This window comes from Clavelina lepadiformis, chromosome 4, assembly GCF_947623445.1.
Source record: "Clavelina lepadiformis chromosome 4, kaClaLepa1.1, whole genome shotgun sequence".
Classification (NCBI taxonomy): Eukaryota; Metazoa; Chordata; class Ascidiacea; order Aplousobranchia; family Clavelinidae; genus Clavelina; species Clavelina lepadiformis.
Genome location: NC_135243.1, coordinates 18,487,880 through 18,500,963, shown reverse-complemented (window position 1 = coordinate 18,500,963; position 13,084 = coordinate 18,487,880). Strand labels below are relative to the sequence as shown.

General features: G+C 41.7%; 48 non-coding genes and 9 pseudogenes across 48 annotated transcripts; all 57 read left to right on the top strand.

Annotated features, from left to right (window-relative positions):
• The first annotated feature begins 52 nt into the window (after positions 1–52).
• On the top strand, positions 53–171 carry LOC143455779 (5S ribosomal RNA; annotated as a pseudogene).
• Positions 172–282: 111 nt separating this feature from the next.
• Positions 283–401, top strand: LOC143454155 (5S ribosomal RNA). The gene has a single exon (XR_013115792.1). It is a non-coding gene; the product is annotated as a 5S ribosomal RNA (ribosomal RNA).
• A 110-nt stretch (positions 402–511) lies between these two features.
• Positions 512–630, top strand: LOC143456550 (5S ribosomal RNA). Its single transcript, XR_013117064.1, has one exon. It is a non-coding gene; the product is annotated as a 5S ribosomal RNA (ribosomal RNA).
• Positions 631–740: 110 nt separating this feature from the next.
• On the top strand, positions 741–859 carry LOC143454581 (5S ribosomal RNA). The gene has a single exon (XR_013116197.1). It is a non-coding gene; the product is annotated as a 5S ribosomal RNA (ribosomal RNA).
• A 111-nt stretch (positions 860–970) lies between these two features.
• On the top strand, positions 971–1,089 carry LOC143453588 (5S ribosomal RNA). The gene has a single exon (XR_013115248.1). It is a non-coding gene; the product is annotated as a 5S ribosomal RNA (ribosomal RNA).
• Positions 1,090–1,200: 111 nt separating this feature from the next.
• On the top strand, positions 1,201–1,319 carry LOC143453977 (5S ribosomal RNA). The gene has a single exon (XR_013115623.1). It is a non-coding gene; the product is annotated as a 5S ribosomal RNA (ribosomal RNA).
• A 111-nt stretch (positions 1,320–1,430) lies between these two features.
• On the top strand, positions 1,431–1,549 carry LOC143457477 (5S ribosomal RNA). The gene has a single exon (XR_013117173.1). It is a non-coding gene; the product is annotated as a 5S ribosomal RNA (ribosomal RNA).
• Positions 1,550–1,660: 111 nt separating this feature from the next.
• LOC143454225 (5S ribosomal RNA) lies at positions 1,661–1,779 on the top strand. The gene has a single exon (XR_013115860.1). It is a non-coding gene; the product is annotated as a 5S ribosomal RNA (ribosomal RNA).
• A 111-nt stretch (positions 1,780–1,890) lies between these two features.
• Positions 1,891–2,009, top strand: LOC143454615 (5S ribosomal RNA). Its single transcript, XR_013116229.1, has one exon. It is a non-coding gene; the product is annotated as a 5S ribosomal RNA (ribosomal RNA).
• A 110-nt stretch (positions 2,010–2,119) lies between these two features.
• On the top strand, positions 2,120–2,238 carry LOC143454017 (5S ribosomal RNA). Its single transcript, XR_013115662.1, has one exon. It is a non-coding gene; the product is annotated as a 5S ribosomal RNA (ribosomal RNA).
• A 111-nt stretch (positions 2,239–2,349) lies between these two features.
• LOC143456204 (5S ribosomal RNA) lies at positions 2,350–2,467 on the top strand (annotated as a pseudogene).
• A 110-nt stretch (positions 2,468–2,577) lies between these two features.
• On the top strand, positions 2,578–2,696 carry LOC143454239 (5S ribosomal RNA). The gene has a single exon (XR_013115874.1). It is a non-coding gene; the product is annotated as a 5S ribosomal RNA (ribosomal RNA).
• A 111-nt stretch (positions 2,697–2,807) lies between these two features.
• Positions 2,808–2,916, top strand: LOC143456557 (5S ribosomal RNA; annotated as a pseudogene).
• A 110-nt stretch (positions 2,917–3,026) lies between these two features.
• On the top strand, positions 3,027–3,145 carry LOC143456537 (5S ribosomal RNA). The gene has a single exon (XR_013117062.1). It is a non-coding gene; the product is annotated as a 5S ribosomal RNA (ribosomal RNA).
• Positions 3,146–3,256: 111 nt separating this feature from the next.
• LOC143453976 (5S ribosomal RNA) lies at positions 3,257–3,375 on the top strand. The gene has a single exon (XR_013115622.1). It is a non-coding gene; the product is annotated as a 5S ribosomal RNA (ribosomal RNA).
• Positions 3,376–3,486: 111 nt separating this feature from the next.
• LOC143457183 (5S ribosomal RNA) lies at positions 3,487–3,597 on the top strand (annotated as a pseudogene).
• Positions 3,598–3,707: 110 nt separating this feature from the next.
• On the top strand, positions 3,708–3,826 carry LOC143458021 (5S ribosomal RNA). The gene has a single exon (XR_013117661.1). It is a non-coding gene; the product is annotated as a 5S ribosomal RNA (ribosomal RNA).
• A 111-nt stretch (positions 3,827–3,937) lies between these two features.
• On the top strand, positions 3,938–4,056 carry LOC143454270 (5S ribosomal RNA). Its single transcript, XR_013115903.1, has one exon. It is a non-coding gene; the product is annotated as a 5S ribosomal RNA (ribosomal RNA).
• Positions 4,057–4,167: 111 nt separating this feature from the next.
• On the top strand, positions 4,168–4,286 carry LOC143457250 (5S ribosomal RNA). Its single transcript, XR_013117134.1, has one exon. It is a non-coding gene; the product is annotated as a 5S ribosomal RNA (ribosomal RNA).
• A 111-nt stretch (positions 4,287–4,397) lies between these two features.
• LOC143454628 (5S ribosomal RNA) lies at positions 4,398–4,516 on the top strand. The gene has a single exon (XR_013116240.1). It is a non-coding gene; the product is annotated as a 5S ribosomal RNA (ribosomal RNA).
• Positions 4,517–4,627: 111 nt separating this feature from the next.
• LOC143457591 (5S ribosomal RNA) lies at positions 4,628–4,746 on the top strand. Its single transcript, XR_013117280.1, has one exon. It is a non-coding gene; the product is annotated as a 5S ribosomal RNA (ribosomal RNA).
• A 110-nt stretch (positions 4,747–4,856) lies between these two features.
• LOC143454160 (5S ribosomal RNA) lies at positions 4,857–4,975 on the top strand. Its single transcript, XR_013115797.1, has one exon. It is a non-coding gene; the product is annotated as a 5S ribosomal RNA (ribosomal RNA).
• A 111-nt stretch (positions 4,976–5,086) lies between these two features.
• On the top strand, positions 5,087–5,205 carry LOC143456526 (5S ribosomal RNA). Its single transcript, XR_013117061.1, has one exon. It is a non-coding gene; the product is annotated as a 5S ribosomal RNA (ribosomal RNA).
• Positions 5,206–5,316: 111 nt separating this feature from the next.
• Positions 5,317–5,427, top strand: LOC143456904 (5S ribosomal RNA; annotated as a pseudogene).
• Positions 5,428–5,538: 111 nt separating this feature from the next.
• LOC143454224 (5S ribosomal RNA) lies at positions 5,539–5,657 on the top strand. Its single transcript, XR_013115859.1, has one exon. It is a non-coding gene; the product is annotated as a 5S ribosomal RNA (ribosomal RNA).
• A 111-nt stretch (positions 5,658–5,768) lies between these two features.
• LOC143454969 (5S ribosomal RNA) lies at positions 5,769–5,887 on the top strand. The gene has a single exon (XR_013116570.1). It is a non-coding gene; the product is annotated as a 5S ribosomal RNA (ribosomal RNA).
• A 111-nt stretch (positions 5,888–5,998) lies between these two features.
• LOC143454853 (5S ribosomal RNA) lies at positions 5,999–6,117 on the top strand. The gene has a single exon (XR_013116458.1). It is a non-coding gene; the product is annotated as a 5S ribosomal RNA (ribosomal RNA).
• A 110-nt stretch (positions 6,118–6,227) lies between these two features.
• LOC143456514 (5S ribosomal RNA) lies at positions 6,228–6,346 on the top strand. The gene has a single exon (XR_013117060.1). It is a non-coding gene; the product is annotated as a 5S ribosomal RNA (ribosomal RNA).
• A 110-nt stretch (positions 6,347–6,456) lies between these two features.
• On the top strand, positions 6,457–6,575 carry LOC143457066 (5S ribosomal RNA). Its single transcript, XR_013117113.1, has one exon. It is a non-coding gene; the product is annotated as a 5S ribosomal RNA (ribosomal RNA).
• Positions 6,576–6,686: 111 nt separating this feature from the next.
• Positions 6,687–6,804, top strand: LOC143454725 (5S ribosomal RNA). The gene has a single exon (XR_013116335.1). It is a non-coding gene; the product is annotated as a 5S ribosomal RNA (ribosomal RNA).
• Positions 6,805–6,914: 110 nt separating this feature from the next.
• On the top strand, positions 6,915–7,032 carry LOC143454928 (5S ribosomal RNA). Its single transcript, XR_013116530.1, has one exon. It is a non-coding gene; the product is annotated as a 5S ribosomal RNA (ribosomal RNA).
• A 111-nt stretch (positions 7,033–7,143) lies between these two features.
• LOC143457976 (5S ribosomal RNA) lies at positions 7,144–7,262 on the top strand. Its single transcript, XR_013117618.1, has one exon. It is a non-coding gene; the product is annotated as a 5S ribosomal RNA (ribosomal RNA).
• A 111-nt stretch (positions 7,263–7,373) lies between these two features.
• Positions 7,374–7,492, top strand: LOC143454835 (5S ribosomal RNA). The gene has a single exon (XR_013116440.1). It is a non-coding gene; the product is annotated as a 5S ribosomal RNA (ribosomal RNA).
• Positions 7,493–7,602: 110 nt separating this feature from the next.
• On the top strand, positions 7,603–7,721 carry LOC143454610 (5S ribosomal RNA). Its single transcript, XR_013116224.1, has one exon. It is a non-coding gene; the product is annotated as a 5S ribosomal RNA (ribosomal RNA).
• Positions 7,722–7,832: 111 nt separating this feature from the next.
• LOC143456502 (5S ribosomal RNA) lies at positions 7,833–7,951 on the top strand. The gene has a single exon (XR_013117059.1). It is a non-coding gene; the product is annotated as a 5S ribosomal RNA (ribosomal RNA).
• Positions 7,952–8,062: 111 nt separating this feature from the next.
• On the top strand, positions 8,063–8,173 carry LOC143456903 (5S ribosomal RNA; annotated as a pseudogene).
• A 110-nt stretch (positions 8,174–8,283) lies between these two features.
• On the top strand, positions 8,284–8,402 carry LOC143454627 (5S ribosomal RNA). Its single transcript, XR_013116239.1, has one exon. It is a non-coding gene; the product is annotated as a 5S ribosomal RNA (ribosomal RNA).
• A 111-nt stretch (positions 8,403–8,513) lies between these two features.
• On the top strand, positions 8,514–8,632 carry LOC143454154 (5S ribosomal RNA). Its single transcript, XR_013115791.1, has one exon. It is a non-coding gene; the product is annotated as a 5S ribosomal RNA (ribosomal RNA).
• A 110-nt stretch (positions 8,633–8,742) lies between these two features.
• On the top strand, positions 8,743–8,860 carry LOC143454927 (5S ribosomal RNA). Its single transcript, XR_013116529.1, has one exon. It is a non-coding gene; the product is annotated as a 5S ribosomal RNA (ribosomal RNA).
• A 111-nt stretch (positions 8,861–8,971) lies between these two features.
• LOC143457962 (5S ribosomal RNA) lies at positions 8,972–9,090 on the top strand. The gene has a single exon (XR_013117605.1). It is a non-coding gene; the product is annotated as a 5S ribosomal RNA (ribosomal RNA).
• A 111-nt stretch (positions 9,091–9,201) lies between these two features.
• LOC143454153 (5S ribosomal RNA) lies at positions 9,202–9,320 on the top strand. Its single transcript, XR_013115790.1, has one exon. It is a non-coding gene; the product is annotated as a 5S ribosomal RNA (ribosomal RNA).
• A 110-nt stretch (positions 9,321–9,430) lies between these two features.
• Positions 9,431–9,549, top strand: LOC143454609 (5S ribosomal RNA). Its single transcript, XR_013116223.1, has one exon. It is a non-coding gene; the product is annotated as a 5S ribosomal RNA (ribosomal RNA).
• Positions 9,550–9,660: 111 nt separating this feature from the next.
• On the top strand, positions 9,661–9,779 carry LOC143456490 (5S ribosomal RNA). Its single transcript, XR_013117058.1, has one exon. It is a non-coding gene; the product is annotated as a 5S ribosomal RNA (ribosomal RNA).
• Positions 9,780–9,890: 111 nt separating this feature from the next.
• LOC143456901 (5S ribosomal RNA) lies at positions 9,891–10,001 on the top strand (annotated as a pseudogene).
• Positions 10,002–10,111: 110 nt separating this feature from the next.
• On the top strand, positions 10,112–10,230 carry LOC143453847 (5S ribosomal RNA). Its single transcript, XR_013115497.1, has one exon. It is a non-coding gene; the product is annotated as a 5S ribosomal RNA (ribosomal RNA).
• A 111-nt stretch (positions 10,231–10,341) lies between these two features.
• On the top strand, positions 10,342–10,460 carry LOC143454152 (5S ribosomal RNA). Its single transcript, XR_013115789.1, has one exon. It is a non-coding gene; the product is annotated as a 5S ribosomal RNA (ribosomal RNA).
• Positions 10,461–10,570: 110 nt separating this feature from the next.
• Positions 10,571–10,689, top strand: LOC143456479 (5S ribosomal RNA). Its single transcript, XR_013117057.1, has one exon. It is a non-coding gene; the product is annotated as a 5S ribosomal RNA (ribosomal RNA).
• Positions 10,690–10,799: 110 nt separating this feature from the next.
• LOC143454580 (5S ribosomal RNA) lies at positions 10,800–10,918 on the top strand. Its single transcript, XR_013116196.1, has one exon. It is a non-coding gene; the product is annotated as a 5S ribosomal RNA (ribosomal RNA).
• Positions 10,919–11,029: 111 nt separating this feature from the next.
• Positions 11,030–11,148, top strand: LOC143453587 (5S ribosomal RNA). Its single transcript, XR_013115247.1, has one exon. It is a non-coding gene; the product is annotated as a 5S ribosomal RNA (ribosomal RNA).
• A 111-nt stretch (positions 11,149–11,259) lies between these two features.
• On the top strand, positions 11,260–11,378 carry LOC143453975 (5S ribosomal RNA). Its single transcript, XR_013115621.1, has one exon. It is a non-coding gene; the product is annotated as a 5S ribosomal RNA (ribosomal RNA).
• Positions 11,379–11,489: 111 nt separating this feature from the next.
• On the top strand, positions 11,490–11,608 carry LOC143457476 (5S ribosomal RNA). Its single transcript, XR_013117172.1, has one exon. It is a non-coding gene; the product is annotated as a 5S ribosomal RNA (ribosomal RNA).
• Positions 11,609–11,719: 111 nt separating this feature from the next.
• Positions 11,720–11,838, top strand: LOC143454223 (5S ribosomal RNA). The gene has a single exon (XR_013115858.1). It is a non-coding gene; the product is annotated as a 5S ribosomal RNA (ribosomal RNA).
• A 111-nt stretch (positions 11,839–11,949) lies between these two features.
• On the top strand, positions 11,950–12,068 carry LOC143454614 (5S ribosomal RNA). Its single transcript, XR_013116228.1, has one exon. It is a non-coding gene; the product is annotated as a 5S ribosomal RNA (ribosomal RNA).
• A 110-nt stretch (positions 12,069–12,178) lies between these two features.
• LOC143454246 (5S ribosomal RNA) lies at positions 12,179–12,297 on the top strand. Its single transcript, XR_013115880.1, has one exon. It is a non-coding gene; the product is annotated as a 5S ribosomal RNA (ribosomal RNA).
• Positions 12,298–12,408: 111 nt separating this feature from the next.
• LOC143456203 (5S ribosomal RNA) lies at positions 12,409–12,526 on the top strand (annotated as a pseudogene).
• A 110-nt stretch (positions 12,527–12,636) lies between these two features.
• On the top strand, positions 12,637–12,755 carry LOC143456467 (5S ribosomal RNA). Its single transcript, XR_013117056.1, has one exon. It is a non-coding gene; the product is annotated as a 5S ribosomal RNA (ribosomal RNA).
• A 111-nt stretch (positions 12,756–12,866) lies between these two features.
• Positions 12,867–12,975, top strand: LOC143456556 (5S ribosomal RNA; annotated as a pseudogene).
• The last annotated feature ends 109 nt before the right edge of the window (positions 12,976–13,084 follow it).

Below are 13,084 nucleotides of genomic sequence, written 5' to 3'. Positions count from 1 at the left end.
TCCTATGCAATCGAATTATAATTGAAAAGGCCATTTGCTTTCTTTTGAATTCGCCTACGACCATACCAGGTTGAGTAGATCCGATCTCGTTCGATCTCGGAAGTTAAGCAACCTCGGCCCCGGTTAGTACTTGGATGGGTGACCGCCTGGGAATACCGGGTTTTGTAAGCATTTTAGTCATGCTGTATATTTCAATCAAATTTCTAGCAATTGTTTGCCTTTGTCAAACTCTCTATGCAATCGAATTATAATTGAAAAGGCCATTTTCTTTCTTTTGAAATCGCCTACGACCATACCAGGTTGAGTAGACCCGATCTCGTTCGATCTCGGAAGTTAAGCAACCTCGGGCCCGGTTAGTACTTGGATGGGTGACCGCCTGGGAATACCGAGTGTTGTAAGCATTTTAGTCATGCTGTATATTTCAATCAAATTTCTAGCAACGGTTTGCGTTTTTAAATTTCTTATGCAATCGAATTATAATTGAAAAGGCCATTTTCTTTCTTTTGAATTCGCCTACGACCATACCAGGTTGAGTAGACCCGATCTCGTTCGATCTCGGAAGTTAAGCAACCTCGGGCCCGGTTAGTACTTGGATGGGTGACCGCCTGGGAATACCGGGTGTTGTAAGCATTTTAGTCATGCTGTATATTTCAATCAAATTTATAGCAACTGTTTGCGTTTTTGATTTTCCTATGCAAGCGAATTATATTTGAAAAGGCCATTTTCTTTCTTTTGAAATCGCCTACGACCATACCAGGTTGAGTAGACCCGATCTCGTTCGATCTCGGAAGTTAAACAACCTCGGGCCCGGTTAGTACTTGGATGGGTGACCGCCTGGTAATACCAGGTGTTGTAAGCATTTTAGTCATGCTGTATATTTCAATCAAATTTATAGCAACTGTTTGCTTTTGTCAAACTTCCTATGCAATCGAATTATAATTGAAAAGGCCATTTTCTTTCTTTTGAAATCGCCTACGACCATACCAGGTTGAGTAGACCCGATCTCGTTCGAGCTCGGAAGTTAAGCAACCTCGGGCCCGGTTAGTACTTGGATGGGTGACCGCCTGGGAATACCGGGTGTTGTAAGCATTTTAGTCATGCTGTATATTTCAATGAAATTTCTAGCAACTGTTTGCTTTTGTCAAACTTCCTATGCAATCGAATTATAATTGAAAAAGCCATTTTCTTTCTTTTGAAAACGCCTACGACCATACCAGGTTGAGTAGACCCGATCTCGTTCGATCTTGGAAGTTAAGCAACCTCGGGCCCGGTTAGTACTTGGATGGGTGACCGCCTGGGAATACCGGGTGTTGTAAGCATTTTAGTCATGCTGTATATTTCAATGAAATTTCTAGCAACTGTTTGCTGTTGTCAAACTTCCTATGCAATCGAATTATAATTGAAAAGGCCATTTTCTTTCTTTTGAAATCGCCTACGATCATACCAGGTTGAGTAGACCCGATCTCGTTCGATCTCGGAAGTTAAGCAACCTCGGGCCCGGTTAGTACTTGGATGGGTGACCGCCTGGGAATACCGGGTGTTGTAAGCATTTTAGTCATGCTGTATATTTCAATCAATTTTCTAGCAATTGTTTGCCTTTGTCAAACTTCCTATGCAATCGAATTATAATTGAAAAGGCCATTTGCTTTCTTTTGAATTCGCCTACGACCATACCAGGTTGAGTAGACCCGATCTCGTTCGATCTCGGAAGTTAAGCAACCTCGGGCCCGGTTAGTACTTGGATGGGTGACCGCCTGGGAATACCGGGTTTTGTAAGCATTTTAGTCATGCTGTATATTTCAATCAAAATTCTAGCAATTGTTTGCCTTTGTCAAACTCTCTATGCAATCGAATTATAATTGAAAAGGCCATTTTCTTTCTTTTGAAATCGCCTACGACCATACCAGGTTGAGTAGACCCGATCTCGTTCGATCTCGGAAGTTAAGCAACCTCGGGCCCGGTTAGTACTTGGATGGTGAACCGCCTGGGAATACCGGGTGTTGTAAGCATTTTAGTCATGCTGTATATTTCAATCAAATTTATAGCAACTGTTTGCGTTTTTGAATTTCCTATGCAAGCGAATTATATTTGAAAAGGCCATTTTCTTTCTTTTGAAATCGCCTACGACCATACCAGGTTGAGTAGACCCGATCTCGTTCGATCTCGGAAGTTAAACAACCTCGGGCCCGGTTAGTACTTGGATGGGTGACCGCCTGGGAATACCAGGTGGTGTAAGCATTTTAGTCATGCTGTATATTTCAATGAAATTTCTAGCAACTGTTTGCCTTTCTAAAATTTCCTATGCAATCGAATTATAATTGAAAAGGCCATTTTCTTTCTTTTGAAATCGCTTACGACCATACCAGGTTGAGTAGACCGATTTCGTTCGATCTCGGAAGTTAAGCAACCTCGGGCCCAGGGAGTACTTGGATGGGTGACCGCCTGGGAATACCGGGTGTTGTTAGCATTTTAGTCATGCTGTATATTTCAATCAAATTTCTAGCAACTGTTTGCGTTTTTGAATTTCTTATGCAATCGAATTATAATTGAAAAGGCCATTGTCTTTCTTTTGAATTCGCCTACGACCATACCAGGTTGAGTAGACCCGATCTCGTTCGATCTCGGAAGTTAAGCAACCTCGGGCACGGTTAGTACTTGGATGGGTGACCGCCTGGGAATACCGGGTGTTGTAAGCATTTTAGTCATGCTGTATATTTCAATCAAATTTATAGCAACTGTTTGCTTTTGTCTAACTTCCTATGCAATCGAATTATAATTGAAAAGGCCATTTTTTTTTTTTTGAAATCGCCTACGACCATACCAGGTTGAGTATACCCGATATCGGAAGTTAAGCAACCTCGGGCTCGGTTAGTACTTGGATGGGTGACCGCCTGGGAATACCGGGTGTTGTAAGCATTTTAGTCATGCTGTATATTTCAATGAAATTTATAGCAACTGTTTGCGTTTTTGAATTTCCTATGCAATCGAATTATAATTGAAAAAGCCATTTTCTTTCTTTTGAAATCGCCTACGACCATACCAGGTTGAGTAGACCCGATCTCGTTCGATCTCGGAAGTTAAGCAACCTCGGGCCCGGTTAGTACTTGGATGGGTGACCGCCTGGGAATACCGGGTGTTGTAAGCATTTTAGTCATGCTGTATATTTCAATGAAATTTCTAGCAACTGTTTGCTTTTGTCAAACTTCCTATGCAATCGAATTATAATTGAAAAAGCCATTTTCTTTCTTTTGAAAACGCCTACGACCATACCAGGTTGAGTAGACCCGATCTCGTTCGATCTTGGAAGTTAAGCAACCTCGGGCCCGGTTAGTACTTGGATGGGTGACCGCCTGGGAATACCGGGTGTTGTAAGCATTTTAGTCATGCTGTATATTTCAATCAAATTTATAGCAACTGTTTGCTTTTGTCAAACTTCCTATGCAATCGAATTATAATTGAAAAGGCCATTTTCTTTCTTTTGAAATCGCCTACGACCATACCAGGTTGAGTAGACCCGATCTCGGAAGTTAAGCAACCGATCGGGCCCGGTTAGTACTTGGATGGGTGACCGCCTGGGAATATCGGGTGTTGTAAGCATTTTAGTCATGCTGTATATTTCAATGAAATTTATAGCAACTGTTTGCGTTTTTGAATTTCCTATGCAATCGAATTATAATTGAAAAGGCCATTTTCTTTCTTTTGAAATCGTCTACGACCATACCAGGTTGAGTAGACCCGATCTCGTTCGATCTCGGAAGTTAAGCAACCTCGGGCCCGGTTAGTACTTGGATGGGTGACCGCCTGGGAATACCGGGTGTTGTAAGCATTTTAGTCATGCTGTATATTTCAATGAAATTTCTAGCAACTGTTTGCTTTTGTCAAACTTCCTATTCAATCGAATTATAATTGAAAAAGCCATTTTCTTTCTTTTGAAAACGCCTACGACCATACCAGGTTGAGTAGACCCGATCTCGTTCGATCTCGGAAGTTAAGCAACCTCGGGCCCGGTTAGTACTTGGATGGGTGACCGCCTGGGAATACCGGATGTTGTAAGCATTTTAGTCATGCTGTATATTTCAATGAAATTTCTAGCAACTGTTTGCTTTTGTCAAACTTCCTATGCAATCGAATTATAATTGAAAAGGCCATTTTCTTTCTTTTGAAATCGCCTACGATCATACCAGGTTGAGTATACCCGATCTCGTTCGATCTCGGAAGTTAAGCAACCTCGGGCCCGGTTAGTACTTGGATGGGTGACCGCCTGGGAATACCGGGTGTTGTAAGCATTTTAGTCATGCTGTATATTTCAATCAAATTTCTAGCAATTGTTTGCTTTTGTCAAACTTCCTATGCAATCGAATTATAATTGAAAAGGCCATTTGCTTTCTTTTGAATTCGCCTACGACCATACCAGGTTGAGTAGACCCGATCTCGTTCGATCTCGGAAGTTAAACAACCTCGGGCCCGGTTAGTACTTGGATGGGTGACCGCCTGGGAATACCGGGTTTTGTAAGCATTTTAGTCATGCTGTATATTTCAATCAAATTTCTAGCAATTGTTTGCCTTTGTCAAACTCTCTATGCAATCGAATTATAATTGAAAAAGCCATTTTCTTTCTTTTGACTTCGCCTACGACCATACCAGGTTGAGTAAACCCGATCTCCTTCGATCTCGGAAGTTAAGCAACCTCGGGCCCGGTTAGTACTTGGATGGGTGACCGCCTGGGAATACCGGGTGTTGTAAGCATTTTAGTCATGCTGTATATTTCAATCAAATTTATAGCAACTGTTTGCGTTTTTGAATTTCCTATGCAAGCGAATTATATTTGAAAAGGCCATTTTCTTTCTTTTGAAATCCCCTACGACCATACCAGGTTGAGTAGACCCGATCTCGTTCGATCTCGGAAGTTAAACAACCTCGGGCCCGGTTAGTACTTGGATGGGTGACCGCCTGGGAATACCAGGTGTTGTAAGCATTTTAGTCATGCTGTATATTTCAATGAAATTTCTAGCAACTGTTTGCCTTTGTAAAACTTCCTATGCAATCGAATTATAATTGAAAAGGCCATTTTCTTTGTTTTGAAATCGCCTACGACCATACCAGGTTGAGTAGACCCGATCTCGTTCGATCTCGGAAGTTAAGCAACCTCGGGCCCGGTTAGTACTTGGATGGGTGACCGCCTGGGAATACCGGGTGTTGTAAGCATTTTAGTCATGCTGTATATTTCAATCAAATTTCTAGCAACTGTTTGCTTTTGTCAAACTTCCTATGCAATCGAATTATAATTGAAAAGGCCATTTTCTTTCTTTTGAAATCGCCTACGACCATACCAGGTTGAGTATACCCGATCTCGGAAGTTAAGCAACCGATCGGGCCCGGTTAGTACTTGGATGGGTGACCGCCTGGGAATACCGGGTGTTGTAAGCATTTTAGTCATGCTGTATATTTCAATCAAATTTCCAGCAATTGTTTGCCTTTGTCAAACTTCCTATGCAATCGAATTATAATTGAAAAGGCCATTTGCTTTCTTTTGAATTCGCCTACGACCATACCAGGTTGAGTAGACCCGATCTCGTTCGATCTCGGAAGTTAAGCAACCTCGGGCCCGGTTAGTACTTGGATGGGTGACCGCCTGGGAATACCGGGTTTTGTAAGCATTTTAGTCATGCTGTATATTTCAATCAAATTTCTAGCAATTGTTTGCCTTTGTCAAACTTCCTATGCAATCGAATTATAATTGAAAAGGCCATTTGCTTTCTTTTGAATTCGCCTACGACCATACCAGGTTGAGTAGACCCGATCTCGTTCGATCTCGGAAGTTAAGCAACCTCGGGCCCGGTTAGTAGTTGGATGGGTGACCGCCTGGGAATACCGGGTTTTGTAAGCATTTTAGTCATGCTGTATATTTCAATCAAATTTCTAGCAATTGTTTGCCTTTTTCAAACTCTCTATGCAATCGAATTATAATTGAAAAGGCCATTTTCTTTCTTTTGAAATCGCCTACGACCATACCAGGTTGAGTAGACCCGATCTCGTTCGATCTCGGAAGTTAAGCAAGCTCGGGCCCGGTTAGTACTTGGATGGGTGACCGCCTGGGAATACCGAGTGTTGTAAGCATTTTAGTCATGCTGTATATTTCAATCAAATTTCTAGCAACGGTTTGCGTTTTTAAATTTCTTATGCAATCGAATTATAATTGAAAAGGCCATTTTCTTTCTTTTGAATTCGCCTACGACCATACCAGGTTGAGTAGACCCGATCTCGTTCGATCTCGGAAGTTAAGCAACCTCGGGCCCGGTTAGTACTTGGATGGGTGACCGCCTGGGAATACCGGGTGTTGTAAGCATTTTAGTCATGCTGTATATTTCAATCAAATTTATAGCAACTGTTTGCGTTTTTGAATTTCCTATGCAAGCGAATTATATTTGAAAAGGCCATTTTCTTTTTTTTGAAATCGCCTACGACCATACCAGGTTGAGTAGACCCGATCTCGTTCGATCTCGGAAGTTAAACAACCTCGGGCCCGGTTAGTACTTGGATGGGTGACCGCCTGGGAATACCAGGTGTTGTAAGCATTTTAGTCATGCTGTATATTTCAATGAAATTTCTAGCAACTGTTTGCCTTTGTAAAATTTCCTATGCAATCGAATTATAATTGAAAAGGCCATTTTCTTTCTTTTGAAATCGCTTACGACCATACCAGGTTGAGTAGACCGATTTCGTTCGATCTCGGAAGTTAAGCAACCTCGGGCCCGGTTAGTACTTGGATGGGTGACCGCCTGGGAATACCGGGTGTTGTAAGCATTTTAGTCATGCTGTATATTTCAATCAAATTTCTAGCCACTGTTTGCGTTTTTGAATTTTTTATGCAATCGAATTATAATTGAAAAGGCCATTTTCTTTCTTTTGAATTCGCCTACGACCATACCAGGTTGAGTAGACCCGATCTCGTTCGATCTCGGAAGTTAAGCAACCTCGGGCCCGGTTAGTACTTGGATGGGTGACCGCCTGGAATACCGGGTGTTGTAAGCATTTTAGTCATGCTGTATATTTCAATCAAATTTCTGGCAACTGTTTGCCTTTGTCAAATTTCCTATGCAATCGAATTATAATTTAAAAGGCCATTTTCTTTCTTTTGAAATCGCCTACGACCATACCAGGTTGAGTACACCCGTTCTCGTTCGATCTCGGAAGTTAAGCAACCTCGGGCCCGGTTAGTACTTGGATGGGTGACCGCCTGGGAATACCAGGTGTTGTAAGCATTTTAGTCATGCTGTATATTTCAATCAAATTTCTAGCAATTGTTTGCCTTTGTCAAACTCTTTATGCAATCGAATTATAATTGAAAAGGCCATTTTCTTTCTTTTGAAATCGCCTACGACCATACCAGGTTGAGTAGACCCGATCTCGTTCGATCTCGGAAGTTAAGCAACCTCGGGCCCGGTTAGTACTTGGATGGGTGACCGCCTGGGAATACTGAGTGTTGTAAGCATTTTAGTCATGCTGTATATTTCAATCAAATTTTTAGCAACGGTTTGCGTTTTTAAATTTCTTATGCAATCGAATTATAATTGAAAAGGCCATTTTCTTTCTTTTGAATTCGCCTACGACCATACAAGGTTGAGTAGACCCGATCTCGTTCGATCTCGGAAGTTAAACAACCTCGGGCCCGGTTAGTACTTGGATGGGTGACCGCCTGGGAATACCAGGTGTTGTAAGCATTTTAGTCATGCTGTATATTTCAATGAAATTTCTAGCAACTGTTTGCCTTTGTAAAACTTCCTATGCAATCGAATTATAATTGAAAAGGCCATTTTCTTTGTTTTGAAATCGCCTACGACCATACCAGGTTGAGTAGACCCGATCTCGTTCGATCTCGGAAGTTAAGCAACCTCGGGCCCGGTTAGTACTTGGATGGGTGACCGCCTGGGAATACCGGGTGTTGTAAGCATTTTAGTCATGCTGTATATTTCAATCAAATTTCTAGCAACTGTTTGCTTTTGTCAAACTTCCTATGCAATCGAATTATAATTGAAAAGGCCATTTTCTTTCTTTTGAAATCGCCTACGACCATACCAGGTTGAGTATACCCGATCTCGGAAGTTAAGCAACCGATCGGGCCCGGTTAGTACTTGGATGGGTGACCGCCTGGGAATACCGGGTGTTGTAAGCATTTTAGTCATGCTGTATATTTCAATGAAATTTATAGCAACTGTTTGCGTTTTTGAATTTCCTATGCAATCGAATTATAATTGAAAAGGCCATTTTCTTTGTTTTGAAATCGCCTACGACCATACCAGGTTGAGTAGACCCGATCTCGTTCGATCTCGGAAGTTAAACAACCTCGGGCCCGGTTAGTACTTGGATGGGTGACCGCCTGGGAATACCGGGTTTTGTAAGCATTTTAGTCATGCTGTATATTTCAATCAAATTTCTAGCAATTGTTTGCCTTTGTCAAACTCTCTATGCAATCGAATTATAATTGAAAAGGCCATTTTCTTTCTTTTGAAATCGCCTACGACCATACCAGGTTGAGTAGACCCGATCTCGTTCGATCTCGGAAGTTAAGCAACCTCGGGCCCGGTTAGTACTTGGATGGGTGACCGCCTGGGAATACCGAGTGTTGTAAGCATTTTAGTCATGCTGTATATTTCAATCAATTTTCTAGCAACGGTTTGCGTTTTTAAATTTCTTATGCAATCGAATTATAATTGAAAAGGCCATTTTCTTTCTTTTGAATTCGCCTACGACCATACCAGGTTGAGTAGACCCGATCTCGTTCGATCTCGGAAGTTAAGCAACCTCGGGCCCGGTTAGTACTTGGATGGGTGACCGCCTGGAATACCGGGTGTTGTAAGCATTTTAGTCATGCTGTATATTTCAATCAAATTTCTGGCAACTGTTTGCCTTTGTCAAATTTCCTATGCAATCGAATTATAATTTAAAAGGCCATTTTCTTTCTTTTGAAATCGCCTACGACCATACCAGGTTGAGTACACCCGTTCTCGTTCGATCTCGGAAGTTAAGCAACCTCGGGCCCGGTTAGTACTTGGATGGGTGACCGCCTGGGAATACCAGGTGTTGTAAGCATTTTAGTCATGCTGTATATTTCAATCAAATTTCTAGCAATTGTTTGCCTTTGTCAAACTCTTTATGCAATCGAATTATAATTGAAAAGGCCATTTTCTTTCTTTTGAAATCGCCTACGACCATACCAGGTTGAGTAGACCCGATCTCGTTCGATCTCGGAAGTTAAGCAACCTCGGGCCCGGTTAGTACTTGGATGGGTGACCGCCTGGGAATACCGAGTGTTGTAAGCATTTTAGTCATGCTGTATATTTCAATCAAATTTTTAGCAACGGTTTGCGTTTTTAAATTTCTTATGCAATCGAATTATAATTGAAAAGGCCATTTTCTTTCTTTTGAATTCGCCTACGACCATACAAGGTTGAGTAGACCCGATCTCGTTCGATCTCGGAAGTTAAACAACCTCGGGCCCGGTTAGTACTTGGATGGGTGACCGCCTGGGAATACCAGGTGTTGTAAGCATTTTAGTCATGCTGTATATTTCAATGAAATTTCTAGCAACTGTTTGCCTTTGTAAAACTTCCTATGCAATCGAATTATAATTGAAAAGGCCATTTTCTTTGTTTTGAAATCGCCTACGACCATACCAGGTTGAGTAGACCCGATCTCGTTCGATCTCGGAAGTTAAGCAACCTCGGGCCCGGTTAGTACTTGGATGGGTGACCGCCTGGGAATACCGGGTGTTGTAAGCATTTTAGTCATGCTGTATATTTCAATCAAATTTCTAGCAACTGTTTGCTTTTGTCAAACTTCCTATGCAATCGAATTATAATTGAAAAGGCCATTTTCTTTCTTTTGAAATCGCCTACGACCATACCAGGTTGAGTATACCCGATCTCGGAAGTTAAGCAACCGATCGGGCCCGGTTAGTACTTGGATGGGTGACCGCCTGGGAATACCGGGTGTTGTAAGCATTTTAGTCATGCTGTATATTTCAATGAAATTTATAGCAACTGTTTGCGTTTTTGAATTTCCTATGCAATCGAATTATAATTGAAAAGGCCATTTTCTTTCTTTTGAAATCGTCTACGACCATACCAGGTTGAGTAGACCCGATCTCGTTCGATCTCGGAAGTTAAACAACCTCGGGCCCGGTTAGTACTTGGATGGGTGACCGCCTGGGAATACCGGGTGTTGTAAGCATTTTAGTCATGCTGTATATTTCAATCAAATTTCTAGCAATTGTTTGCCTTTGTCAAACTCTCTATGCAATCGAATTATAATTGAAAAGGCCATTTTCTTTCTTTTGAAATCGCCTACGACCATACCAGGTTGAGTAGACCCGATCTCGTTCGATCTCGGAAGTTAAGCAACCTCGGGCCCGGTTAGTACTTGGATGGGTGACCGCCTGGGAATACCGAGTGTTGTAAGCATTTTAGTCATGCTGTATATTTCAATCAAATTTCTAGCAACGGTTTGCGTTTTTAAATTTCTTATGCAATCGAATTATAATTGAAAATGCCATTTTCTTTCTTTTGAATTCGCCTACGACCATACCAGGTTGAGTAGACCCGATCTCGTTCGATCTCGGAAGTTAAGCAACCTCGGGCCCGGTTAGTACTTGGATGGGTGACCGCCTGGGAATACCGGGTGTTGTAAGCATTTTAGTCATGCTGTATATTTCAATCAAATTTATAGCAACTGTTTGCGTTTTTGATTTTCCTATGCAAGCGAATTATATTTGAAAAGGCCATTTTCTTTCTTTTGAAATCGCCTACGACCATACCAGGTTGAGTAGACCCGATCTCGTTCGATCTCGGAAGTTAAACAACCTCGGGCCCGGTTAGTACTTGGATGGGTGACCGCCTGGTAATACCAGGTGTTGTAAGCATTTTAGTCATGCTGTATATTTCAATCAAATTTATAGCAACTGTTTGCTTTTGTCAAACTTCCTATGCAATCGAATTATAATTGAAAAGGCCATTTTCTTTCTTTTGAAAACGCCTACGACCATACCAGGTTGAGTAGACCCGATCTCGTTCGAGCTCGGAAGTTAAGCAACCTCGGGCCCGGTTAGTACTTGGATGGGTGACCGCCTGGGAATACCGGGTGTTGTAAGCATTTTAGTCATGCTGTATATTTCAATGAAATTTCTAGCAACTGTTTGCTTTTGTCAAACTTCCTATGCAATCGAATTATAATTGAAAAAGCCATTTTCTTTCTTTTGAAAACGCCTACGACCATACCAGGTTGAGTAGACCCGATCTCGTTCGATCTTGGAAGTTAAGCAACCTCGGGCCCGGTTAGTACTTGGATGGGTGACCGCCTGGGAATACCGGGTGTTGTAAGCATTTTAGTCATGCTGTATATTTCAATGAAATTTCTAGCAACTGTTTGCTGTTGTCAAACTTCCTATGCAATGGAATTATAATTGAAAAGGCCATTTTCTTTCTTTTGAAATCGCCTACGATCATACCAGGTTGAGTAGACCCGATCTCGTTCGATCTCGGAAGTTAAGCAACCTCGGGCCCGGTTAGTACTTGGATGGGTGACCGCCTGGGAATACCGGGTGTTGTAAGCATTTTAGTCATGCTGTATATTTCAATCAAATTTCTAGCAATTGTTTGCCTTTGTCAAACTTCCTATGCAATCGAATTATAATTGAAAAGGCCATTTGCTTTCTTTTGAATTCGCCTACGACCATACCAGGTTGAGTAGACCCGATCTCGTTCGATCTCGGAAGTTAAGCAACCTCGGGCCCGGTTAGTACTTGGATGGGTGACCGCCTGGGAATACCGGGTTTTGTAAGCATTTTAGTCATGCTGTATATTTCAATCAAAATTCTAGCAATTGTTTGCCTTTGTCAAACTCTCTATGCAATCGAATTATAATTGAAAAGGCCATTTTCTTTCTTTTGAAATCGCCTACGACCATACCAGGTTGAGTAGACCCGATCTCGTTCGATCTCGGAAGTTAAGCAACCTCGGGCCCGGTTAGTACTTGGATGGTGAACCGCCTGGGAATACCGGGTGTTGTAAGCATTTTAGTCATGCTGTATATTTCAATCAAATTTATAGCAACTGTTTGCGTTTTTGAATTTCCTATGCAAGCGAATTATATTTGAAAAGGCCATTTTCTTTCTTTTGAAATCGCCTACGACCATACCAGGTTGAGTAGACCCGATCTCGTTCGATCTCGGAAGTTAAACAACCTCGGGCCCGGTTAGTACTTGGATGGGTGACCGCCTGGGAATACCGGGTGGTGTAAGCATTTTAGTCATGCTGTATATTTCAATGAAATTTCTAGCAACTGTTTGCCTTTCTAAAATTTCCTATGCAATCGAATTATAATTGAAAAGGCCATTTTCTTTCTTTTGAAATCGCTTACGACCATACCAGGTTGAGTAGACCGATTTCGTTCGATCTCGGAAGTTAAGCAACCTCGGGCCCAGGGAGTACTTGGATGGGTGACCGCCTGGGAATACCGGGTGTTGTTAGCATTTTAGTCATGCTGTATATTTCAATCAAATTTCTAGCAACTGTTTGCGTTTTTGAATTTCTTATGCAATCGAATTATAATTGAAAAGGCCATTGTCTTTCTTTTGAATTCGCCTACGACCATACCAGGTTGAGTAGACCCGATCTCGTTCGATCTCGGAAGTTAAGCAACCTCGGGCCCGGTTAGTACTTGGATGGGTGACCGCCTGGGAATACCGGGTGTTGTAAGCATTTTAGTCATGCTGTATATTTCAATCAAATTTATAGCAACTGTTTGCTTTTGTCTAACTTCCTATGCAATCGAATTATAATTGAAAAGGCCATTTTTTTTTTTTTGAAATCGCCTACGACCATACCAGGTTGAGTATACCCGATATCGGAAGTTAAGCAACCTCGGGCTCGGTTAGTACTTGGATGGGTGACCGCCTGGGAATACCGGGTGTTGTAAGCATTTTAGTCATGCTGTATATTTCAATGAAATTTATAGCAACTGTTTGCGTTTTTGAATTTCCTATGCAATCGAATTATAATTGAAAAAGCCATTTTCTTTCTTTTGAAAT